At 39.4% G+C, this 22,031-nt stretch overlaps 1 long non-coding RNA gene across 6 annotated transcripts in view; it reads left to right on the top strand.

Annotated features, from left to right (window-relative positions):
- LOC149126014 (uncharacterized) overlaps positions 1-22,031 on the top strand; it is a 166,758-nt gene that overhangs the window by 88,201 nt on the left and 56,526 nt on the right. Inside the window, exon 5 of one of the 6 annotated variants that reach the window (XR_016235200.1) lies at positions 3,995-4,296. The exons of the other annotated variants lie outside the window; for them this stretch is intronic. This is a non-coding gene — a long non-coding RNA (uncharacterized LOC149126014). Of the gene's footprint in view, positions 1-3,994; positions 4,297-22,031 lie in introns of those variants that run through there. 6 annotated transcript variants of the gene reach the window in all.

Below are 22,031 nucleotides of genomic sequence, written 5' to 3' on the forward strand. Positions count from 1 at the left end.
GCTGCCATGGCCAGGGCTGGGCCAGCACAAAGCACGTGCGTGGCAGGAGCCCAAGGACTTGGCCATCTTCCTCTGCTTTCCCAGGACATCAGGCCAGTTTCTGTGGACTTCTAAAATTATTTTATTGGGGTCCAGCGTCCTGGCATAGCAGGTAAAGCTGCCATCAGCAATGCCACCATCCCATATGGACTCCAGTTCAGTCCTGGCTCCATTTCAGTCCTGCTCTACTTTTGATCTAGATGCCTGCGAATGGCCTGGAAAAAGTAATGGAAGATGACCCAGTTCCTTGGGACCTTGCCTCCCATGTAGGAGACCCGAATAAAGCTCATTCCAAGCTTTGGCCTGGTCCACCCTGGCCGTTGAGGTCATCTGAGCAGTGAACCAGTGGGTGGGAGATACCTTCTCTCTCTCTTTTTCCACCTCTACTTATCCCTCTGTCTCTCTTTCACTCTTTCGAATAAATAAATCATTTTAAAAGTTCCACAAAAAGTACAGTTGATTTAGGACAAGCATACACAGACTTCTCTGGAAAACATTGGCAGGCTGACTGTTGAGTGATACTCCTGGCCTTGAAAGAATGACAAGATAAAAAATACTAATACCCCTAAATTATTCTTACATCAATTTATTTGATCAATCCCAGTGAAATGTTATTGGATACTTTGAGAAGCATGAAAAATTTAATCTAAAATGCAAACAGGGGAACTTTTGTTTGGAACCTATTCATTAACAGTTAAACACAATCTTAAGTCTTGCCACTTACACTGGGATTACCAGACAGCATCGTAATTACATGGGAGCCTGTGAAAACCCCACAGGCACAGTGAGTGAGAATATGTACTTCCCCCAAGTGACCTGGGTGTGCATTAATTTGTATTTTTTCCTGTAGAAAAGATTCTTAAAATTAAAAAAATAACAATCTCAACTCAAGATAGAGACAACTGGATCAACGTCTATAAAATTATGAAGAACTGATCATACTCACTGGTAGCCAAACAAAGGAAAATTATACAAGCGGGTATACATTTCATACCTGGAAAATGCCAAGTGTTTGGCAGGATGTGGGTTTCAGAACCCTCGTAGTCAGCTCTTGGGCATGTGCCTGCTAAAGGCCTTCTGGAACACAGTGAAGCAGAGCTTTGTAAACTCAGTGACTCAAGTGCTCTATGAACTAGCAACCCCTGTCCTGGACACAGAGTTCAAAGACATTCTTGCGAATACCTACAAGGATGGATGCACAGGTTATTTGAGCGCTGCTTTTGTTAATCCTTAGCTTTAGGATGGGGAGACAGACGTGCTGGATGCACACTGTGGAGAACTACTCTGAAATAGAAGAAAACAGAGCCAGAGGAATACACACGTAGAACACAACCAGCAGAAAAATAAAGATAAGGGGCTCTAGAGCACCATGTTATTTTGGCAGTCTGGAAAGACAAGATAAAAAAAAAAAAGACTGCATAGAAATAAAAGTATATGCATGAAGCACATGAAAATAATTGTGGGAGGAAGAAGGAATGAGTGGGGAATAAGTAAAATAAACTAAACAACTGAGACTAAGGGCTATAAATTGCCTTGAATTTGAGTGCATAATTAAATTTCTGGAAGACAAGCGAGGGAAGAGAAAGAATAAATTTACTATGGAAAATGTAAGAGTTATGGTCCTAATAGTGAAGACCTGTCATTGAATACGGTCCATTGTAGTATAGTGCTTAGAAATAAAAAGATTAAAAAAGTAACCTTTCACCAGAATCTTTGAATGTATGTTTCAATATGTCAGCATTTTGCACAGAAAAATTCTTAGAGCCATTGCTGTGTTAAAATCATCTCAATAGCAATTTAGATGTCTTGGAGATAAAGCTATTTATCTGTTTAAAAAAAAAGAAAAAAACAAACTTGGAGGATAAAAGGCCAAACTGGAGCCTCAGGGCTGTTCTCTTTATCCCTGTCTTATGTTCCTGGATATGAGGGCTTTTCTGGAGTTCATGGAAAACGTGGATTACAAAAAGACAAGGTGTGGATTTCAGTGCTTCACACCAAAATCGTAAATTTTAAATGTAATTTCCATGAACTTTTGGAGCACATTTTTGTTATAAACAATTGCTAAAATTTAATAATTGTTAAATTTCATATAAATGTCAAGATTTCTGGATTACTCTGAGATAAATTTCTGACAACACTGGCCGCTTTTCCGCGACCACGCTTTGGGAGCGGTTAAGGCAGACCTGCTGTCAGGCGTTGGACCTCGCATTCTGCCGGTCAGCATGCCCTGGCTTCATGCTTAATGGGGGGCTCAGACTCTGGATATTTTGACGACAAAGACCATTCATATAGCACTTTACACTAAGTTAATACCACATATTAAAACAAATGACATAGCTCAAACGTATTTCATACATCACACAAAAGTGTCAAATATCCTAATCATTCCAGTAAGAGAAAGTGTTTTCCATATGCCAGCGTTGAAATGAAGGTGATTGGCAAAGAGCATGGGCTGAAGGAGAAGGAGGAACCAGGAACATCAAGCAGTACGGAAGCAGCCACCAGGAGGAATCGTCAAGACCAAAGGATTGTAGTTTCTACTCAAGTGGACATCTGGGGGGAAAAAAAGCCTGGATTCTTAGCTAAGGACTGTGAATTGGATGGATACAAAATTCTATCACATATTCAACAAATGTCCTCAATATTAGTAAGAGCCACATGAGGAGTGGTTGTAATATGTAGGATTATATTAACAGGATAAAAAGAGGGCAGGTTTTGAATATTTTAGCTGCCTTATTTTAGAAGCTGTGACATGGAAGAATTATATTTTTCGTAGTAAAATTCAGATAAAGTTATCCAGAAAAGAGACCTTAGTGTAATTCATACAAGAAAAAATCTTGAGATGAGCATTGGGCACAGCTAAGACAACAAATCGGACATCCATATTTCATGAATTTTTGAGTCCTGGTTCTTCTCCCCATTCCAGCATCCTTCCAATGTGCACCCCAAGGGGCAGCAAGCAATGGTTCAAAGGGTTAGGTCCCTGTGACCCTTGTGGAAGATCTATATTGAGTTCTGGGCTCCTGGCTTCAACATGTCCCAGTTCCAGCAGTTGTAGGCATCTGGGGAGTGAACCAGTGTATGGGATATCTGTCTTTGTAACTGTGTGTATGTGTATATATATGTGTCCTCAACTTTCTTTCAAATATAATAAAATTTGAAGTCCAGTAATCTAAGCTAGTAGGGGGATGAAATAGGTCTTTTAAAAAGGTGAGTGATGCTTGAGTATCTTCTTGAAAAATACTTGAGTGGGCAATAGTGGAATGTTCAAGTTAAGAACTGTTGGGCTGGAAAACCCTCAAGGGCTCTGCCAAATGAGATTCCTCATTTACAAGATGGCAAGATTGTAAAGGCAGAGAAATGAGTCACAGCCCATGGGAGAATTTTAAAGTAAACTGCAAATTGATGGTGGAGGGCCAAGTGAGGACATTCTGTAAGAAAAGAAAAACACAATTACGTTCCTTGGTAACTTACTACGTGCTTCAGAAGTGGAATGTAGGACACACAGCAAATTCTAGATGAGAAGGAGGCAGATTGAGAGGTACAGATACCTGAAGAGAGTTGATGGATAACCTTGCATTTAACTCAGATTTCTCGAATCTGAGGGAAAGTGACTACTTGGACAGTGCAAATAGGAGGGGAGTTGATTCTGATGGTTAAGAATATGGATTTTGGATTCAGAGTACCTTAATGTATGTACTTATAAGAGATATCTATAATAATTAACTCATGCAATTTATTGATAATTAAATGAGTTAGCTCCTGTGTAAGACCTGGATCAGAGCAAACATCCAAAGAAGGCCATTTTACCTCATTGTACATAATAAAATTCAATGATAATAGTTTTGATCATCACAACTACTATGACATTTAGTTTCCTTGACACTGCTGCTATTCTGTGAAAAGCTTCCTCCTTTGTTTCTAGAACAATTGCTCATTTTAGTTAATTGCTCAGGTTCTTGCTGCACAGAAAGACATTGTTCCGTGGGGCCAGTGCTGCGGCGCAGTGGGTTAACGCCTGGCCTGAGGCGCAGGCGTCCCATATGGGCACAGGTTCAAGTCCCGGCTGCTGCACTTCTGATCCAGCTCTCTGCTATGGCCTGGAAAAGCAGTAGAAGATGTCCCAAGTCCTTGGGCCCCTGCACCCATGTGGGAGACTCTGAAGAAGCTCCTGGCTTCAGATCGGCGCAGGTCCAGCTGTTGAGGCCAATTGGGGAATGAACTATCAGATGGAAGTGTCTTTCTCTCTCTTTGCCTTTCCTCTCTGTGTGTAAATCTTTCAAATAAATAAATAAATCTTAAAGAAAAAAAGACATTGTTCCTCCTTTTGCTGAGAGATAGAATGTAAAATTGATAGTTAAGGTTTTAGGAAGCAGAAGCAAGTAATGTAGAGAATCCCTTAGAGGAGACCCCCCCCCCCCCAAGTGGGAAGAGGCTGCGTAGCCTAGCTCTGGGGGAAGCAGACTGAAGAGATGCTTGATGCTTGCCAGGTGCAAGTAAGGAACTGGAGGTTTTTTTTTTTTTTTTTTTTTTTTTTTTTTTTTTTTTTTTTTTTTTGACAGGCAGAGTGGACAGTGAGAGAGAGAGAGACAGAGAGAAAGGTCTTCCTTTGCCGTTGGTTCACCCTCCAATGGCTGCCACGGCCAGCGTACTGCAGCTGGCGCACCGCGCTGATCTGAAAGCAGGAGCCAGGTGCTTTTTCCTGGTCTCCCATGGGGTGCAGGGCCCAAGCACTTGGGCCATCCTCCACTGCACTCCCTGGCCACAGCAGAGAGCTGGCCTGGAAGAGGGGCAACCGGGACAGAATCCGGCGCCCCGACCGGGACTAGAACCCGGTGTGTTGGCGCCGCAAGGTGGAGGATTAGCCTGGTGAGCTGCGGTGCCGGCAGGAACTGGAGTTCTGAATCTGAGTGACTGCACAGGTGCTGTGGCTCGGCCATCCTGTTATTGAATGTGTTTGGAAGTTTACTTTTTTAATTTTAGATGATCAAAATGCAGATGATGCCTCATTCTTGACCTTTAACCAACATTGGTGGTAGCATCTCCATGATGTCATTGGCATCCTGTGTTTGTTCCTTCTGCCCCCAGAGCCGAACACTGAATCTCCAGAAAGTTTCTACACATTCTTTCTTGTTCTCCATCTGCTATATGGTAATCTCAGCTGTTATTGGGCATGTAAATCACAACCATGAACTATGTCAGGGTGATTTTGTTAAAAAAAAAAAAAGTGGGGGGGGGTGTTTAGGCAGGTAACCAGCAAAGCCTGCCTGAGTGACAGTTTAGATGCATTAAAACAACAGAGATGTTTTCAAATGTGAGATCTTTTGTGCAGATAAAAATAACAAAGTAAATTATTGCAAGCATGATTTAATTTCATGTGATTATTCAAAGTTTCTGATTGTAATTGTAATTGTGTGCAAATACTGAACTGCGTATCACACTAATAGGAAAGTCTTTCTGTTGAAATACAAAGATGAGCTCATCCCCAGCTGCACCTCCGTACTTTAGAAATGCGGTGTTCAGATTCTGCAATGGTTTGAGCATTTTGCACAGCAGTAAAGTCCCAGCTTGGGATGCCCCACATCCCGTAGCAGAGGGCCTGGTTTGAGTATGCGATCCCACACTTCCAGTCAAGCTCTCTGCTAATGCATGCCTTGAGAAAAAGCTGTGATGGTTCAAGTACCACATTGGAGACCCACTTGGCTTCTAGGTCCTGAAACTTGTCTAGCCCATCCTGGGGTGTTGAGGGCATTTGGGGAGAGAAGCAGCAGATGAAAGAACTGTCTCTCTGAATTACAAATAAAAATTAAAAATCACTAAAAAAAATCAATGTTTTGGCCCAGTGGAGATGCTTACGTAGAGATGGAAGTAGAGAGAGGAGAGAGTCTCAGGAAGTAGCAGTCATGGGAAAGGTGAGGAGAGGCAGATTTGCAAGGTTGGCAGAGGATCCTAGGAGAGTGGAACGAACATCCTCCTGACCTTCCTGATTTGACTTCATCACCCCCATCAGCTGACCACCACAAAATACCCAAGTGTGCCAACAGTGGACTTGCACAGTCGTAGGACCCAAAAATAGAACAGATGGTTGCTGAGGGCTTGAAGTCAACAAAATTGTTTGGAACTCAGACATTTTAAAAATTCAACAGTTCAACAAATAGTCCAGGAATTAACAATATGCCAGGCAACAGGATGGATGAATTTCCTGTTACCAAGGGACTGTTTCCCTGAGTGGGTACAAAGAGGTACAAAGACAATCAACTAGGAGAGGATGGGAGAATTTCAAATAGTCCTAAGTGTTGGGAAGAAAATAAGACAAGGTTTCACTTGGGAGGGTTAAGACAGAGCTAGAGGGCATGCACTATTTTACACAGAACCTCAGAAAAGTCTTCTCTTAAAAGGTGGCATCTGAACTGACTTCCAGATGATGAAAATAAGCTAGGGCTAGGCATGCTGTGGCTTGAAAAGCGTGCTCTGGATCTGGGCAAACAAACATAGAGCAAAATGTTTGAGTTCATCAGCTTAACAACCCTTACCCTGATGCTCTGTGTCGTGTGCCATCAGTGTCTTCGCATTTTCAGTTCCTTTTACACATGGGAGTCAGTACTGGTGGACTCACCTGCTTACACCATATGTTCCACTCCTTTCTGCGTTAGTCTGTGGTAGGAGAGGTACACATACACAGAAAGCAGGAGATGGATGTTTTTCAAATGAAGGAAAGAACGGTCTCAGGCAAGTTGGGAGAAGGAATTGAGGGCCAGACTGTTCAGAGTATTACAGTCAACAACAAGGAATTTGATTTCCATTCAAAGTGTGATACAGTGTTCTAATGAGTGAAGGGGAAACAAATATGAATATGCAAAGTGATTAATATCAGGAGACCTAAGTACTGCACAATTGATATAATTAATGATATTTTGTGAGACAACAAATGATCTTAAAGGTTCTCCACACACACACACACACACACATATAACTATGGGAGGTAATGGTTATTTGATTTCCATTCAAATGCTACAGTGGGGTCTTGGGGACCAGGTGCCGTTGGCAGGTGTGTGATGGGGCAGAGGACTGTTGCATGGAGATGGCCCTTCTGCCACCCAGGGAGTGAATGTCACGTGGCAAATCATGTTGCCGTGGGTTCTCCTCTCTTCTCTCGTTAGCGGCCAACTTTTGCCTTTCTTGTCAATTCAGTAGAGAACTTTATCTCCTATGGTTTGGTCATGAAATGCTTTTATTTACCAAATATGAAACAGGCCTTATAACATCTATCTGTAAATAGAGCAACATGTATTTTGGTGTCAGTAAAGAAAAAAAGTCACTGCTTTTCTTTGATAAACAATTTATTGAATTTATTCCCATATGAGAAATTTTTGGCTTTTATTAAAAGCTTTAAATATTAAGATAAAATTGATGCAGTAGTGAATATAGAATGTTTACTGCATGTCAGTGCTGGTATAAGTGTTATTTGGTAATAACTCACTTCAACATTTCAAAAGACATAGGTGGTTTGTGCCATTTTCCTCTCTGAAACACAGAGAAGTTAAATAATTTGCTTATGATCAAATGAGTATTCTGGTTACAGAAGCTAGGTTCTGGGACAACATTGGTTTCCACATGTACAATTAAAGTCTAAACTGACATGTAAACTCAAAATTTGGAGCAGGAAACATAAGTTTCCCCCACTATAATAATTCTGTAAAGAGCTCAGGAATGTAAATATGTGCATTATGGAATGACGGCCAGATTCAAGGTAATTAATATGAGTATTCATTAAAAAAAGTCATGGAAAAATACAATTAAAAGTTTTGTTTTGGTGTAACATAATGCTGAAAACCATGTCTAGCATTTTCAAATATATCCTTTTTATGAAATTTTTGAAAACCATTCATAAACGCATTTCAAAAAAAATTTCCACCAAAATAAACTTAATTTTAATTCCATTTTCTATGATTTTTTTTTTTTGAAGCCCCTGGGCATAACCATTACCTCCCATAGTTATATGTGTGTGTGTGTGTGTGTGTGTGGAGAACCTTTAAGATCATTTGTTGTCTCACAAAATATCATTAATTATATCAATTGTGCAGTACTTAGGTCTCCTGATATTAATCACTTTGCATATTCATATTTGTTTCCCCTTCACTCATTAGAACACTGTATCACACTTTGAATGGAAATCAAATTCCTTGTTGTTGACTGTAATACTCTGAACAGTCTGGCCCTCAATTCCTTCTCCCAACTTGCCTGAGACCGTTCTTTCCTTCATTTGAAAAACATCCATCTCCTGCTTTCTGAATGCTTTTAGACCCACTGAAGTACTTTCCCAGCTCAGAGTGTAAGCACTTCTCTTTCTGCCTGGAGTTCTCGTCTCTCTGCTCCTATAAGGACTTCTCTTTCAGGCGTGGGATTGATCTTTATTTCCTCAGGAAGCCACTTCTTGTCTACTACACCTCAGTAAGTTCCCCAGATTTTGTTCATCCAAGTATATACAGTGTTTCCTTCTTGGCTTTAATCAAAAATTGCAACATATATATATATATATATGTATATATGATCCATATATATGTATATGGATCTGTATATATCAGTTTTGCCAGCACCATTTATTAAAGTGTATGGTCTGAACATTTTGTCAAAAATTGGTTGGCTCTTTGTACGTGAATTAATTTGTGGGCCCTCTATTCTGTTCCATTGATCTGAGCATTGGTTTTTATGCCACTACCAAGCTGTTCTAATTACTATGGCTGTGTAGTATGCTTTGGAATCAAGTATTGTGATGCCTCTTGCTTGATTTTTTTTTGATCAAGGATCATGTTGACTATTCAGGACCTTTTGTGATTTCTCAAGAGTTTGAGGATCTTTTTTTATAATTCTGTGAAAGTAATTGGTATTTTGATAGAGATTGCATTGAATCTATAAATTGCTTTATTTAATATAGACATTTAGATATTGATTCTTCCAATCCATGAGCAAGAAATATGCTTCTGTTTTTTATATTTGTATTGTTAATGATTTCTTTCATCACTGTCTGATAGTTTTCTTTGTAGATAGCATTCATTTCTCTGATTAAATTTACTCATAAATATGATTTTTTGTGTGGATTTGTGAGTGGGATTTGTTTCAGTGATTTCATCATTAGCATATAAAAAGCTACTTTTTTATATGGGTGTTTTGTAACTTGCAACTTTACTGAATTAGTTTATCAATTCTAACAGCTTTTTGGTGGAGTTTTACCATGCACAACAGCATGTCATCTGAAAACATAGACACTTTGACTTCCTCTTTTCCAATTTTGATGCTCTTTCTTTCTCTCTCCTCCCTCATTTTTCTTGCTAAAACTTCCAGTACTGTGTTGAATAACAGTGGCAGAAGTGGACATCCTTGTCTTATATCACATCTGAGCAGAAATGCTCTCAGATTTTCCCCATTGAGGATGATATTTACTGCTGGTTTGTCATACATAGCCTTTATAATTTTGAGAAATGTTCCTTCTATACCTAATTTGTGGATTTTTTTTATCAAGAAGGGGCATTGAATCTTATTAAATATTTTATTTGTAACTATTGAGACGACCATATGGTTTTAATTCTTCATCCTATTGATGTGATTTATGATGTTCATTGATTTGCAACTGTTGAGCCACCCTTGGATTTCTGAGATAAACCCCACTTGATCTGATACATGTACTTTTTATTTTTTTTTTAGGTTTTTTTTTTTTTTTTTGACAGGCAGAGTTAGAGATACATGTACTTTTTGATGTGCTTTTGTATTGAATTTGTGAATATTGTGTTAAAAATCTTTGCATCTACATTCATTAAGGATATAGGCCTATAGTTTTCTTTTAATGTTATGTCTTTGGTTTTGGTATCAAACTATGCTGGCCTCAGAAGAAGAGTTTGACAGAGTTCCATCCTGTTCAGTATTTTGGAACAGTTTGAAAAAATGTTGGAGTTACGTCCTCTTGAATGTAGAATTCAACAGTAAGGCCATCAGGTCCCAGACTTTTCCTTGATAGAAGACTTGATTATTGCTTCAATATCCTTGTTTTTCATGGGTCAGTTTCGATTATCTGTGTATTCTTGGTTTAATCTTAGTAGGTTTTATGTGTCCAGGAATTTAAACATTTATTCAAGGCTTTCCAGTTTATTAGCATATAATTCTTCATAGTAGTTTCTTATGCTCCTTTGTATTTCAGTGGTGTCAGTTGTAATGTCTCCTTTTTAATCCTTTTTAATACTGAGTTTTTCATTTAGCCTGGCTAGTTTATTTATAGTTTATCTTCTCAACAACCTCGTGTTGATCTTTTGTATTTTTTTTTTAGTTTCAGTCTCATTTATTTCTGCTCTGATCCTTATTATTTCTCCCCTCCTGCTGATTTTGGGTTTCGTTTGTACTTAAGTTTCTACGTTTGTGAGATGCATCAATAGATTTTTATTGGAGACCTATTTTATTAATCTAAGCACTTAATGCTATAAACTTCCATCTTAATAGTGCTTTTGCTGTATTCCACGTTTTGATATATTGTATTTTCACAGTCATCCATTTCAAGCAAGTTTTGATTTTCTTTTTAATTTCCTCAATGACTCATTGATTGCTCAGTAGTATGTTATTTAACTTCCAAGTGCTTATAAATGTTCTGTTATCACTGATTTCTAGTTTTATGATCTGAGCAGATACTCAGTATGACTTGAAAATTTTACATTTGATGAGACCTGATTTATGGCCTAATCTGTGGTCTATCTTAGAAAACATGTGCTGAGGAGAAGAATGTGTATTCTATAGCTGTTGGGTGAAATGTCCTATAAATGTGTGTTGGGTGGATTTTCTGGATTATGTTTCAACTCTGATGTATCTTTATTGATGTTCTTTCTGGATGACCATCTATTGATGAGAGTGAGGTGTTGAAGTCACCCACTATTGTACTAGAATCTCTTTTTCCTTTTAGTTTTAATATATTTGATGTGTATATCTGGGTGGTCTTGTGTTAAGTGTGTGTGTGTGTGTGTGTGTGTATGATTGTTATATCTTCTTGATGAATTGAATCTTTTACCAAAATATAATGTCCTTGATCTCTTAAATAGTTTATGATTTTCAGTCTAATTTATCTGATATCAAGATAGCTACTCCTACTAGTTCTTGGTTTCCGTTTGCCTGGTATATCTTTACCTAGCCCTTCACTTTCAGTCTCTGTGTTTCTGTGAAGTAAGTATCTTGTTGGGAGCAAAGATTTTGGCTAGAGAATTTAATTCACTTACAATCAAGGTTAGTGTTGTTACAGAAAAGAGCTAAGAGCACTGATTTTGTTGATTGGATACTGATTCTCCCTGCTTTGTTGGTGAATTTGGTGGTGTCATGTGTTTCATGATGTTTACTTCTAATGCAGGATGCCTTTCAGAATCCCTTGTGAGGCAGATCTGGGTACGGTGAATTCACTCAGTGTTTGCCTGTCTGGACAATCCCTTATTTCTCCCTCACTTTTAAAGGATAGCTTCACGGGATATATAGTTTTGGTTGGAAGAGATTATTTTTAAGACCTTATTACATTACCCTACTCTAATCTGGCCGTTTGGACTTCCACTGAGAGATCTGATATTAATCTAATTGGTTTTCCTTTATATGTAATTTGATACTTTCATCTTAAGGGATTTGTGCTTCTCTCCTTGCCTTTAATTTGACAGCAATATGCCTTGCAGAACACCTTTTTTGGTTGATTCTACTTGTGGTTCTTCAAACTTCTTGTGTCTGGATGTCCATGTCTCTTTCCAGACCTGGGAAGTTTTCAATTGTTTAGTTTAGCAGGATTTCAATGCCATATTCCTTTTATTCTCCTTCAGGGATACTTACAATATGAATCCATGATCATTAAATGATATCCCATTTTGCATAGACTTTCTTTTTGATTCTTGTCTATTTATGTTCAATTGGATTATTTCAAAAGCCTTGTCCTCCATATCAGAAATTCTTTCCCCTACTTGGTTGTTCTGTTGTTAAAGCTCTCGATCATATTTTTTATTTTACTGATGGAAGATTTCACCTCCAGAATTTCTATTTGGTTCTTTAATGATTTCTATCTCCTTAGTAATATTTTCATTCATATCATTCATTGTTTTCCTCCTTTCTTCCATCTTTCTGTGTTCTCTTGCATCTCACTGAGTTTCCTTACAATCATTATTTTGAATTCTGTATCTGTCAATCACAGAGTTTCTTCAGTTCAGGATATAACTCCTGAGTATTGTTCTTTTGGAGGTATTGTGTACCTGGCTTTGTCTGGCTCCTGTGTCCCTGCATTGACTTCTGCACATCTGCTGTACTCATCCCTTTTTCTTTATGGGGTAGGTTTTATCGGAAAAGAGTTTATGGGTTAGCTGGAATGCAGGGTATCACTTGGCTTGCTGCTTTGGCTTGGTTCTAGGTGAGGCCCCAGGAGTCTCCTCTGTGAGTGATTTGTCTCAATGTTAGTTGTGTCTATATGTGACACAGTGGTCCAGTATTCTGCAGTTCAGAGGAATAGAAGTGTGGTTTCCCAAGGTGTGTATCTTAGGTCCACAGAGTTCAGTATCAATGTCCCTGGTGACTGCGATAGCCATTGCCTTGGTCTTGGTGCTTAGGGAGACACAGGTAGCTGTTCCCTTGTCCTCTGGGCCAACTTGAGTGATGCCAGTGCTCGTGGCACCAATTGCTATGGCTCAAGAACTATGTGATATGGGTGGATCTTTCCTCGGGTCCTATTAGGACAGTCCAGCTGGATCTGTGGCTTATATATCAGCAGCTCTGGGATTAGGGGATGTGAATGGAGTGACTACAAGGTATATGGGGGATTTTTCTCTGGAGGGTATGAGTCTAGAAAGGTAGAATACAGGTGGGGTCTTCCATAGGCCCACTGGATAGACTGCAGTGGCACTGAGAAATTAAGAACTGATTTTTACCATCCCCTGGTGTTGCAGCGTATAGCGGGATCATTACCCAGATCTTTGAGGGAGAGAATGTATTTTTCTGTGGGCTGCTTTTGGTGTTAGCCCCCAAAAGCTAAGGTGAATCCTCCTGGCTCACATAGTAAGCATAGCTCTGGGGCTAATGTCCCCAAACTCTCACAGCTGTAGGATGCAGGGGATCTGTCCTGTGTCCCATATGGTGCTTTGACTCTGACTCTGATCTGATAGGAGCAGAGCAGAGGAACACTGAGCCACTTTACGCTGCCACTTTATGTGAATATGGGTTGAGGTAGGGGTTGGGAAGTCAGCACTGTGGCTTCCCTGCTCAAAGCTTGGAGGTTGCTCAGACCCCAGTCAGCTCCCCTATGCTGAAGTAAAATTCGGTGGGTGACTGTAAAATGCACTCTCAGATAAAGCTGCAAGCAGTGGGGTGTGTGGGAATTTCTTTTACCTTGATGTGGTAGGATAGGGGCTTGCAGCTGGCAGCTGGCTGCAGCCTGGTGGGCTGCAATGCTCTGTCTGTCCTCTCTGCTCTTGTCCCACAGGGTCTTCATTGCTGTTTCACTTTTTTGCAGAAAATTTCCATCAGTCAGACCCTTGGAAATGCAGTCCGTTCTTATTTCTTTTCGTATCCCAGGACAGCTGGAGTTAGCACGGCTATACCCCATTCAGCCATCGTGGATCTCCCAGAGCTCTATGTGTATAGATACCTTGCTGGCCATTTACTCAGAGCCCATCTGTCCCATATACTTAGATGAGGCTGAGTGGCAGGGATGTTTGGAGACAGAAGGAAGACTGAGTACTCCAAGGATTGTGCAGATGACCGTGTGAGAAGCAGGTGAGTAGCAAAGTGTAAGGGGCTGTGCAGGTGGGAGCGTGGACGAGTGTAGAGACTGCCTAAAGGAACAAGAGGCAAGGCCTTTAAAGACTCAAAGTCATCAACGTCCTTTTTCTGCCCTTCATTCAATGAAGGAGCTCAGCCCAGGATGATTTTTTTAATTGTTACTCAATTTCACATTTCTTTTTTCCTGCTTGATTAAAATGACTTGTGGGTGCGCTAAGCATTGCTGTAATCTAATGAACAACATCTATCTTGTTTGAGAAAACAAAACCCCAAGCATTCCTTGAGAAAAATAAAAACAAACACATGTGTAGCTGTTTTCACCACTTCATTTTAATAAAAGAGATAATTAGTTTGGCCTTTGAAAAGAACAAGATTTCCATATAGCTTTCAGCACCAGGATTTCTTAGCCCTGTATTATTAAAGCTCCGCTAATGAAAGTCTGCTCAGCCACTGTAGCGGGCTTTGTTTCAGTGCCTCTGCACCAGCACATGGGCAGGACGTGACGCAGCTGTCCCTGGGCCCACGTGGACCCTTTGGTTTCTTTTCTAGCCACAAGTGCATTTTTTAATGTGCAATGGAAAAATACTAAGTTGAAATCCAGCATGATTTTTTGAAAAGAACTGTGTCACGCCAGATTAACACGCATGACTAAGTCAATAATTGGAAAAGGAACAGTGACAATGTAACGGCAAAAGTGGTTTATGGCAATGGGAGAAGATCTGAGGATGGATCTTAGATGAAGTTCTAAACTCTATGGACATACTTCATATGGTCACCTTGAACTTCGATGTTAAATGCATTCAGGAAATCTCATTCCTTCTGGGAGCCCCTGAACGCTCTTAGAGACTTTAGTGCACCCATCTGGCAATCTACTGAGGGAGCTCTGAACTTTACTGGGAAAGCATTTAATCCCCTTGGCATAATGAGCACAGCCTGTGGGATTCACAGTTACTCCCACAGGATGGGTGGTGTGTGCCTGAGAAGAGCTTCCTGGGAGAGGACAGGTTTATTTCAGCTTACAGTTGAGGATACGGTGGCCCCATAGTCCGATGTCTGGTGGAAACAGCATTGCAGGCGTGGAGGCATAATTACATGGTGCATCAGGCAGCGAGAAAGAACAGGGCAGCAGAACCTGAACTTGGGTAACCAGTCTTTCTTGAGAAGCATCCTCTGAGGGCACATCCCTACTGACCCAAACACTTCCCACTGGCCCCACCTCCTAGCCACCAAAATTGCATCAAGTCTTCCCCTTCAATCTGTCAGACACTAAGATTAAGACATCAGAGTTTAAACACCTGCTTGAGTTTTGGGGCGATGAGTCCTGCTCAGCCAATGACAGGTGGGCTTAGGGTGTAACATGAGAAAAATAAAATGCAATAATAAATGTGTCTGTAAGCTGTAGATAAAGCAAGATCCCCTGGAGTGGTACTAGGCTCCTGGAGAATACCTGGCTCCTACCCCACAATGAGCTTTCCACTACAGGTTGTGCTGGGACAAACGTGAGGTCATCTGTGTGTTCTTTCTGTGGAGCATTTTTCTGAATGATTATTGTATGAAAAGACTTTTGAGGTGTATCAAGCATTCAGTAAATAATTCCCCAATTTTTTCATCACCTCAAGGAGTAGTAATTCCCCAACGATCCCTTCCCACTTGGTAACCTGTAATCTATTTTCTACCAATGACTCTGTTCTACGTATTTCATAAGTGGAATCATATATTGTTTACTATCGTGTCTTAATTATTTCACTTAGCATTATATTTCCAAGACCCATACTTGTTATAACATAGAAAAGACGTCATCATTCTGTTTTACAACTGAATGATATTTCAACTTTGTGCATATATATTGTTTATCCAGTCACCTGTTAATGGATAGCTGACTTGCATTGAGTCCACCTGTTAGCTGTTGTGTATGATGCTGAACTGAGCAGGGCCATGTAATTAACACTTTTCAGTTATTGTGAGTATTAACTTGGGAGTGGAGTTGCTGGGTAACATGGTGTAATGTTTTGAAGAATCCCAACACTTTACCATAACAACTGCCCCGTTCTGCATTCCTAATAGCAGTGAATGAAGGTTCCAGTTTTTCCAATCCTCATCAACCATTTATTCCAATTATGCTAGTGAGTATGATCTGATATATTAATGTGGTGTTGATTGGCCTTTCCCTCCTGACTGATGACTTGGAGTGTCTTTTCAGGTGCTTATTATATGAGTTTTCTAAACTGTTGTGGGACATAGGATCTGAGAGTATCTTCCTACCCTGTGGATTATCTTTTCATTTATACGGTAATATGCTTTTGAGCCATAGAAGTTTTTATTTGGGATGAAATTCCATTTATTTTTTATTAATCATACTTCCCTGGTGAAAATCATCTACAGATGGAAGAAAGTGACAGCAGCCCAGGTGCCCAGGTTATCTGATCTGCAAAATCTGAGAGGAGGGTAGAAGAATCACTGAACATTCTTGATGAAATTAGCATACAGAGAGTGATAAAGTAGAAAAATTACAGTTGGAATATCTGTGTGAAAACATTCACCTAAACTGAAACCAAATGATGCTATAACTACTCCATTCTGTTGTCTATTCAAAAACACATTTTGGTGGCCTTTCTATGCGCTACATGCCTTAGAATCCTGGGATCATATGGAGGAATTTATTGTGGTATTGTAGACCATGAGATGACCATAAAATATACTATTACAAGAATAATTACTTAGTTATAGTTTTAGTAGGTGTTGGAACGAATAGTAAGCAATGAAAGCTTAACACAGGTGCCTCAGTTAATTCTGGACATGGGTGAACATGATTCTGAAAATTGGTTTATGTTAAAACTGAATGAGTAATGGAGTCCAGGAGGGAAGGGAGAAGAGAGCATAAGACCCTGGGGGAAGGAGTTTATGGGGTGAGAAGAATGGAAAGACCTGGCGAGTGGTCCATAGCTAGACCCAAACACAGTGCAAAACAGTAATAGATGATCTTTAGTGTAAAAAGGCAACATTTTTTGGAATACTCAATCTGCAGTTTGTGTGTCTGTGCATGCATGTGCTACCATGTTTTGTCCGTGAGCAAATAAGAATCTGGCATGAAAGTCTTCCCTTTAATATACTGTATCCTCTTCAGGAATCTCTGGTCAACTCAGAGAATACAACAGATGAAGAGGAGCTGCTCCTTCAGCCTTTTAACCAACTGTGTATACATTAGGGGCATATGTCATGGAGTGCTTGTTTGTCAGGTAGTTGTTTATCCAAGTTGTAAGGGCTAACCCACAGCCTCTGTAGGACATATGTTTACTCCTGCAGGGTGAGTGGGTTTGGTAGCCTGAACTAAAGAAAAGGTCAGACAGGGTTACCACCGAGTGAGTATCAACCCTCCTATTATTTAAGTCCACTGGGTTCAGAAAGGAAGGGAACGTAGCACAATTTTAATTGTTTTCGCATTGCACAGGTTGGGTTTATCTTCAGGCACATATATTCAATGCCCATATGTTTAATGGTTAAATTTCTACTCAATCCAGTAATAAAACATTGGGCACAAAAAGTTCACATGAAGGAAAATGAGACAGAGGTCTGGGTAGACCAACTATAACTCAAAATGCAATACAAGAAGAAACATAGCCTGTGTGATTTTAAGGTCAAGCTAGGAATACTTCAAGAAAGGCAATGCCTTTGTTCCTGAAGCCTTGCTTTTGGAATTGCATACTTAAGTATCAAATTTGATATCACAGCTGCAAACACAGACTTTGTTTTGGAAGTTTACTAATTTTAACTTGAAGACTTCAAAATAACCAGTGAACTATTCGGAATTTCAAGTGAGCTCCGTACTTCTCTGGCTGACTATCTTTAAATTCTTAGTACTCTATCTTATATGAAAGTCATTCATAATTACTGATTTTAAGCAGGCAATGAAGCTAGGTTATAATCATTTTAGCACACAAAAATTAATTTTAAGGTCTTCGCTAGCTATACAGATAATATCATAAATACAGATCGTATTTTTTTCAAAATCAGTCATCTGTTGAGAAATGAATTTAAAGTCACTGTGTTAATGTCTTTAATTGATCTTCATACGGTTTAGTCTAAAAATTAGATCCTTACCTTTGTAAAATTTGTATAGTTTTGGGTTTTGGGGGAAATTTTCCACTGTGAATCCAACTAAAAGAAAAAAATAACATCATTCAGCATCTTTTCTTTTAACTTCCTAAGCACAGTGGATCAGTTTACCAGTGGGGATTTTTTTCAGTTGTATTTGATTAGCAATTGTATTTAAGCATGTGTTATATTTCTGATTCCAGAAAAAAAAAAAAAAAACCCTGCAAGTTAAAAATTGTTCTTTCTGTAGATGGGAGAAAATCAAGTTAGCTTTTTGACCAATGTGCTTCAAGGAGAACTTTGTCAGGGTTCGGGCTGCCTGGATGGAGCCAGGGAGTGAGAGAGCTTGTCAGTGGGAAGGAACAGGAGCTGGGAATATGCGAGCCGGGAAGGAAAGCCAGCTTTACACAGTTCTCATTCTGTCACTCATTAGCTGCCTCGGCTCATTTTAGCAACTTTTCTCCTTCTTCCCCCGACAGCTCAATCTGCCCTCCTGCATTGAGATACCTTACTGTAGAATTTTAAGCATGAAGCATAGAAAGTGACAACAAGAGGAAGCTGTCAATTGGCCTCATTAGAAAAGGGGGTGAATGGTAAATGAAGGAAGCGATTAAAGCTAATTTCTTAAAATAATTGTATACTTCTATATATTTGTTGTTGGCTTACAGGGCTTCTGTTTAGCAAGAACTTTTCATTTTTGATCAATAGCTGTTTGATGCTGATACTGTTTGTTATTGGGAATAATTTGAATCTGTCTCTGCTGTCAATTGTTTTTATGTGAGGCCTAAATTTATTCTCTAATTTACTTTTTGAAAATATTGGTTAGAAAGTGAAAGTAACTAAAATCTTGATTCAAATGAAATTTAGCATTCCGTGTTCTTCATGGATAGTACGTGGTTCATTACAGACATTTTATGCAGACTGTGGGGTGGCAGACTGACCAAGCTGGAAGAGGGAGGTAGGCAGTTAAAAGCTAAATGATCCAATTATAATAGATTCGTCCCAGATAGCTCTGGGCCATAGGAACAGAGGTCAACTACTCTAATGGCACTTGCTTTGTTTTAGGAGATGAACCATCAGGAACAAAACTGGCAAGGAAATAGCAAAAAAGGGTTTCAGAAACTGCATTTTAAGTAATCAGGTGAAAATAGCAAATGAACAAATGATGCGATAATGGATTAATCATCTGTGGCTTGTGGACTCAGACCATTAAACGAAACATTCATTGAAAGAAAACGTGTGTGTGTGTGTGTGTGTGTGTGCATACATATATAAAAATCAGGCATTCAGGGAGTGAAATTTTCTTGGTCTCACCTGTGTTGATTTTCCATGAGAACACAGGTTAACAGAGGGAAACACAGGTAATATATGAGATCTGAATGAATATATACACATACACACATACACATATGCACAAACTTAGGAAGAGGGGATTGGACAATTCTAATAAATTTGGATAGAACAATATGAGATCTGGAAGAGGATTTCTGAGTATGATTAAAGGAAAAAATACAAACAGAATCTACCCTCAATCACTCTTTTCAATGTTATTCTTAATGAAATGCAGGCGGTCAACACACTTATGAATGTTACCAGCAAAATTAACATTATGTTACGATTTTCCATCAACCTCAGTGAGTAGTAGTCTACAGTTTGATGACATTAGAACTGTTCTCAAGTGGAGAGTAGGTAAGCTGACAGTGACACCACCTTACCAGTCACTGGAGAGACACTAGGAATAGCCAAGAATCAGATTATCTTCAGGATATCTTTCTAGTAAAGCAAATTTCAGAATATATATAAATCGCATGTCAGATAGAATTTGGAAAGTAGGAAATCCTAAGTAGCCAGTAATAAAAGGAGAAGGAAATTGACACATAGTTTAGGTTACAGGGTGAAAATGGAAGAGAAAGCCAAAGCAGGGTGCATCTCCCCTATTTTTTAATTGGGTTACTTGTTTTGTTACTGCTCAGTTGTGTGAGTTCCCTTTACTGGTATATTTTGAATAATAACCCCTTATTAGGTGTATAATTCACAAGTATTTTCTCCAATTCTGTGGATCGTCTATTCCCTCTATTGGCTGCTTTCATTTCTATGTGGAAGATTTTAATTGGATGTAAACCCATTTGTCTGTGGTTCTTTTTATTCCCTGTGCTTTTAGGTCACATCCAAAAAAGTCATAGTATGATTTCTCCTAGATCATGGAGTCTTTACTCTGTTTTTAAAACCTTATTTACTTAATGAAGGGAGAAAGGGGTGAGAAGAGGAAGGGAGAGAGCAAGGGAGACTCTGTGTGTGTGTGTGTGTGTGTGTGTGTGTGTGTCTAACTGGGTGGGTGGGTGGGGCTCTGAGTGCTCTCATCCCATGGTTCATTCCCCAAATGCCCATTAGTCAGAAACTCAATCCAAGTTTCTCAACTAATTGAGACTCACTTGGTGCCACCCAGAGGTCACACTGGAAGGAATCTGGAGTTGGGAGTGCATCATTAGCAGGAGGACAGAATTGGAAGTGGAGCCAGGATTCAAACCCAGACACTCACAAGTATGGACAGACATCCCAAACAGCATCTTAAGGGCCATGCTTAATGTCTACCCATTTCTGTATGCTTTCTTTCATAATTTCATAGTTTAAGATCTTACACTTAAGTCTTTAATCCATTCTGAGTGGATCTTAAACATTTCTAAAAAGAACACATAGAAGTAGCCAAATGGTATATCAAAAAGTGCTTGACATTATAAATCATTAGACAAATGCAAATTAAAACACAATGAGATACTACTTTACACTTGTTGGGCTATTACCTAAAAGAGAGAAGAAAATAAGTGTTAGTGAGGATATAGCACACAGGGAACTCTTGTATACTGTTGGTGGAATGTAAATCCATTGTAGAAAAACACTATGGAAGTTCCTCATAAAATTAAAAATAGAATTATTGTGTGACCCAGCAGTTCCACTACTGGATATATATCCAAAGGAAAGGAAATCAATATATCAAAGAGATACCTGAATTCCTATGCTTATTGCAGCAGTATTCACAACACCCAAGATATGGAAACAACCTAAGTGTTCATCAGTGGATGAATGGATAAAGAAAGTGTGGAATTACTCACAGTGTAGAGGCCGGCACTGTGAAACAGCAGGTAGAGCTGCCGCCTGCAGTGCTGGCTTCTCATATGGGCACCTTTCGAGTCCCAGATGCTCCACTTCTGATCCAGCTTCCTGCTAATGGCCTGTGAAAAGAAGGAGAAGATAGCCCAAGTGCTTAGGCCCTTGCATCCAGTGGAAGACAAAGAAGAAGCTGTGGCTCCTGGCTTTGGCCTGACCAAGTCCCAGTTGCTGTGACCATTTGGGGAGTGAACCAGCTGATGGAAGTCCTCCTTCTCTCTGTCTCTTCCTCCCTCTTCCCCCACCCTGCCGCCTTTCAAATAAAATACATATTTAAAAAAAAGTAGTATTTTTCAGCCATAAAAAGAAGGAAATCCTGCCATTTGTGACATGGATGAACCTGAAGGATTTTACATTAAGTGGGATAAACTAGACACAGAAAGACAAACCCTCCATGTTCTTGATCATGCCTGAAAATAAAATTAATCTCAAAGGAAGTAGAAAGTAGCATGCTGGTTACCAGGACTGGAATTGGGGGAGGATGGGGAGATGTTGGCCAGGGGATACAAAATTTCAACTGATATGCTAAGTAGGTTCAAGAGGTTGACTGTGAAAAGTGATGACTGTGATTAATAATAATACATTGTATTTTTGAAAAACACTAAGAATGGATGTAAAGTGTTCTTGCCACAAAATTAACAATGGGATGAAATGCATATGCTAATTACTACATTTAGTCATTCCATACCATATATAGAATACTGCAAAAATGATTTTTATAAGGTAAGTACAGTTGATAAGTTGATACAGTTTCAACAAAGTGAAGCAATAATAATTACATATTTAATAAAGAACATTAAACTCCATTCTTTTTTGTTAGTATTCTCTTGATGTCTTAGGCTCAAAGGGTTTGGAGAATAGAATTTCTGCTTCTGTGGAGAGAAGTAAACTAAGATCATCTACCTCCAAGTTATCACCACATTTTTGTTACTTGACAAATAACACACATCTCAAATCTATGC

Source organism: Oryctolagus cuniculus, chromosome 6 (genome assembly GCF_051225735.1).
Source record: "Oryctolagus cuniculus isolate XC-2025 breed Fujian yellow rabbit chromosome 6, ASM5122573v1, whole genome shotgun sequence".
Lineage (NCBI taxonomy): Eukaryota > Metazoa > Chordata > Mammalia > Lagomorpha > Leporidae > Oryctolagus > Oryctolagus cuniculus.